The sequence below is a fragment of the Triticum aestivum genome, chromosome 2B, assembly GCF_018294505.1.
Source record: "Triticum aestivum cultivar Chinese Spring chromosome 2B, IWGSC CS RefSeq v2.1, whole genome shotgun sequence".
NCBI classification, from domain to species: domain Eukaryota; kingdom Viridiplantae; phylum Streptophyta; class Magnoliopsida; order Poales; family Poaceae; genus Triticum; species Triticum aestivum.
In genome coordinates this window covers 552,054,741-552,059,745 of record NC_057798.1, presented here as the reverse complement: position 1 = coordinate 552,059,745, position 5,005 = coordinate 552,054,741, and positions in this window count along the sequence as shown.

The following is a 5,005-nucleotide window of genomic DNA, read 5'->3' as shown; positions in this document are numbered from 1 at the left end:
ACCGGTTGGAGCCACCAACCGGTACTAAAGGTCTGTTTTGGCCAGGCCAAGCGGCGGGAAGCGCACCCCCTTTAGTACCGGGTGGTGGCTCCAACCGATACTAAAGTGTCACACCCAATATGCGATACTATCCTAAAGAGACTCAAAGGTCCCACAAAGGATAGAACCGCATATTGAAACGCTTTTGCAAGGTGGATATCATTACATCAACATTACATAATAGATGGGGATACATACAAAAAGCATACAATGCCACATGAATACAACATCATCATACATAAGAACAACATCCGACTACGGATGAACCACAAACAGAAGCTCAAACGACATCCACCCTGCTAGCCCAGGCTGCCGACCTAGAACCTATCCCTGATCGAAGAAGAAGCAGAAGAAGAACTCCAAACAAGCAAACATCGCGCTCGCGTCAAGATCATCGCATAACCTGTACCTGCAACTATTGTTGTAGTAATCTATGAGCCACGAGGACTCAGCAGTCCCGTTACCATGGGTATGAAGACTAGCAAAGCTTAAAGGGAAAGGAAGGGGTAAAGTGGTGAGGCTGCAGCAGCGACTAAGCATATATGGTGGCTAACATACGCAAATAAGAGCGAGAAGAGAGCAAGCGGAACGGTCGTCAACTAGTAATGATCAAGAAGTAATCCTGAACTCCTACTTACGTCAAACATAACCCAGAAACCGTGTTCACTTCCCGGACTCCGTCGAGAAGAGACCATCACGGCTACACACGCGGTTGATGCGTTTTACTTTGGATCTGGTGTCAAGTTATCTACAACCGGACATTAACAAATTCCCATCTGCCTATAACCGCAGGCACGACTTTCGAAAGATTATACCCTGCAGGGGTGTCCCAACTTAGCCCATGACAAGCTCTCGCGATCAACGAAGGAATAGACCTTCTCCCAGGAATACCCGATCAGACTCGGAATCCCGGTTTACAAGACATTTCGACAATGGTAAAACAAGACCAGCAAAGCCGCCCAATGCGCCAACAATCCCGATAGGAGCTGCACATATCTCGTTCTCAGGGCAACACCGGATAAGTCAAGCTACGAGTAAAACCAGTCCTCGAGTTGCCCTGAGGTGGCCCCGCAGGCTGCTCAGTTCGGACCAACACTTAGACAAGCACTGGCCCGGGGGGGTTAAAATAAAGATGACCCTCGAGAGAGCGACTCCCAAGGGAAAAGTATAGGTGGTGGTGAGGCAAATGGTAAAACCAAGGTTGGGCCTTGCTGGAGGAGTTTTATTCAAAGCGAACTGTCAAGGGGGTCCCATAAATCACCCGACCGCGTAAGGAACGCAAAATCCGGGAACATAACACCGGTATGATGGAAACTAGGGCGGCAAGAGTGGAACAAAACACCAGGCAAAAGGCCGAGTCTTCCACCCTTTACCAAGTATATAGGTGCATTAATAATATAAGAGATATTGTGATATCCCAACCAAAATCCTGTCCACCATGGAGAAATCTTCAACTTCACCTGCAACTAGCAACGCTATAAGAGGGGCTGAGCAAAAGCGGTAACATAGCCAAACAACGGTTTGCATAGGAAAGGTGTCAAAGGTTAGAGGTTCATGGCAATATGGGAGGCTTGATAAACAGGTGATAGGTAGTTCAGCAAAGCGATAGAATGAAGAAACTAGCATAGCAATGATAGTAGTCATCTTGCCTGAAATCCCGCTAGGAAGAAGAACGAGTCCATGAAGAAGACAAACGGACGTAGTCGAACAAATCCTCACAACTCCGGAACAAAACCGAAGCTACCGAGAGTAGCAAACCGGAAAGAAGTAAACAACATGGTAAACACACAAGCATAAACATGGCATGATGCACAATCAAGTGTGATGCATGTCCGGTTTAAATAGGCATGGCATGGCAAAGTGCAACAAACAATACTACAAGTTAAGTGGAGCTCAATATGCAACGAGTTGCATATTGACAAAACACCACATCAATTATTCAGTTCATCTCGGTTTTGTACCCAACAATATTAAATGTTATTAAACATGGTAAGGGGGTGAACATAATGAAACTACCTATCTAGGCAAGTTTAAATGAGGCCGGAAACAACAAACAATAATGCCGGAAAATCCCCATGTGCATATTTTAGATTCGGTACTGTTCTGCCCGAAACACAATTTTATTGTTGTTAAATAGTAAAACAAAGTGGGCCATGTTAAACTAGGCATTTTTCTAGAAAAGTTACATATAAAGAACATTTAAAACCGAGCTACGGTTATTTAGTTATGAGATAAACCATTTTATCATGTCATTTGAGCAAATTTAATCAAACATCAAGTTTAAACATTTTAAACATGGATAAAAGCTGGATATAGTGAAACTACATGAAAAATTGAGCAAGATGCATATATGACATGTTTCATTTGGATGCATGGATTTTTAGTTATTAACAAACCAAAATAATGGCATTACTATGAATATGCAAGAGAAAATTAAACGACAGGGAACACGAGCTGGGCCAGCCACTATCAATGACGAGGGGGCCCGTGGTGCTAAGGTGGCAGGAGTGTGGGTGTGGAGAGGGTATGTGTGCAGAGAGGGTGACAAATGGGGTCCACTGTCATAGAAGCAACAGAGGCATAAAAATGGTGTTCTAAATATGTTCCCAGGGGGATTCGAACCGGGGTCTCCACGGTAGAACTCCATTGACTGATCCACTGCGCTGCTGCTACTATTGTTGCAGGGATTGGGCACGGCACTTTTTGAACTAGCCCAACGACGGATGGGGTTTCTTCTCCTCTGCAGCAGAGAAGACACCGACCTGCACCGGTGGGCAACGGTGAAACGGCGGGGTCCAGGAGGCCACTGCGGGTGTGTGGGATAGGCTGTTGTGAGGCTCTGCCACGAGGAGGGGTGCAGAGGCGCTCGAGCTAGAGCGTTGCTCGGCTCGGGGCCATGGCATGGCGCGGCAAGGCAGGGAAGAAAACCACACGCAAGGCGAGGCAAGGCAGGAAGCGCGGGGGAGGACCTGGGGTGTGCGCGTGAGTGATGTGTGCAAGAAACAGGGAGACACAGGCGTCGCATTGGTGTCTCGCGGGAGGTAGCGTGCATGTGTGGACACGCTGAGTGTATGTTCTCGCGTGCGCAAAAATTCAGAGATCAAGGCCATGGCGGCGAAGCACGGACGACGAGGCAAGCTGCGGGGCCCTGCCTCTGTGCAAGGGCGAAGAGGAGCGTAGTGTGCGTGCAAGGACAAGAGCAGTGTGTAGCGGGGCGCACGAGCACAAGCTCGAACTAGAGCCCATCCGTGGCGGACCGACTCGAGATCGTGCAGATCAGAGACTACGATGATGGAAACGACGGTAGAAAGAGGTGAGAGGGTGCGGCGGCTCACAGAGGGGGGCTGCTGGAGTCGATCGAGCTCGGGGTCGAGGGGTCGCGACGAAGTTGATCGGCGACGAGCACCTACCGTAGATGAAGAAGATGAAGACGACGAGCAGGAATTCGGTGTTCCTCTGAATCCTGAAGAAGATGAAGCAGAGGAAGAGGACGTCCAGGGGTGTCTCTGGCCTTGGATCCTTCCGGCTCCTGGCCTTGATGAAGACGAAGAATATGACGTAGTCGAGTCGACCCGGAGCGAAGAAGACGATGGAGGATGGCTATGGCCGCAGCGAAGCCATGGGAGTGCGCCGGGAGCTCTCTAGTTTCTGCCTCTTGAAGAAGAAGGAGAAGCAGGAGAAGGAAAAGGGTGGCGGCGGCGAGAGGGAAACCCTAGGGGGGCGCGGGCTGCTGGCTTTATAGGAGGGGCGCGACGTGAGCTCGGCCACGGTGGCCATGTGTGGGCGCCCCTGGAGGTTTTACTGTGAGAGAAAAAGAGATCGGGAGGAGGAAGAAAAATAGGGGAAGGAGATGCTGCATGTGGGGCCTGGACGGGTGTCCAGCGTGGATTCACCACGGGAGAGTGGAAGGAGGCTGCAGGAGGAGAGCTGGGCTGCGGGAGGCGCTGGAGCTGGGCCGGGCTGCTACTGCGCTGGGCTCTTTTCCTTTAAGCAATTTCCTCAAACAGAAATGCGAGAAAAGGCCAAGGAGTTTGGCAAGGAATTAGGATGAGATAAAAACATATCTGGGATTATGTATTTATGTAGAATTTGAATAAATTGCTTTGGGCATTTATAGAGGTAGAAAAATAAAACAAGTTTGAATTAAATTCAAACTTGAGCCATTTTTGAACCCACCCAAATCAAGTCCAATTGAGATCAAACTTGTCAGAGAGGTATAAGGCATTGAGTAAGATCACCAGGAAATAAATTAACATTAATGGAGGAGGGAATAATGTCACTTTCAAAAGCATGAATGAAGAAGGAAGGGAGAGATGATGATACATGAGTATATGGCTTGAGAAAGATAGCAAGGGCTGATGCACACACAACATGAAGAATGCAACCCACATGATGAGCATGATGAAATGCAAAATGACAAGGGTACAATGCAACATAACAAGTGCGATGAGCATGGTGCAAGAAGCAAATATATGACAAGGCACTCAACATAATCATGGCATAACATATATGAATGAAATATGCAAAACAATTATGATAATGCAACAAACATAAAGAACACACGTCAACAACTAAAATAAATGGAAGGACAACTGAAGCGTCGGTCTCGGGGCGTTACAACACTCCACCACTACGAGAGGATCTCGTCCCGAGATCTAAGATGGCACCAGAGGGAAAAGAAAGAGGAAGATAAGAGGTAAAACTAAGTTGCTTCTTCGACCAACGAGTGAAACCATGAACCTAGAGAGGTTGAGCAAAATGAAAGAAAGAAAACAACGAAGATGAACAAAGTTGAAAACACTTCGTTAGAAAAGAGGAACAAGGGATACAATGAGAACCAAGAGGTTTAGTGATAAGATAGATATTGAAACCACTCCGGTTAAAACTAGATAGAGAAGGAATAAGATTGATATAATTTGGGCAGCACTCCGACTGAAAGAAGAAGGAAAACTTGATAAGATGAAAA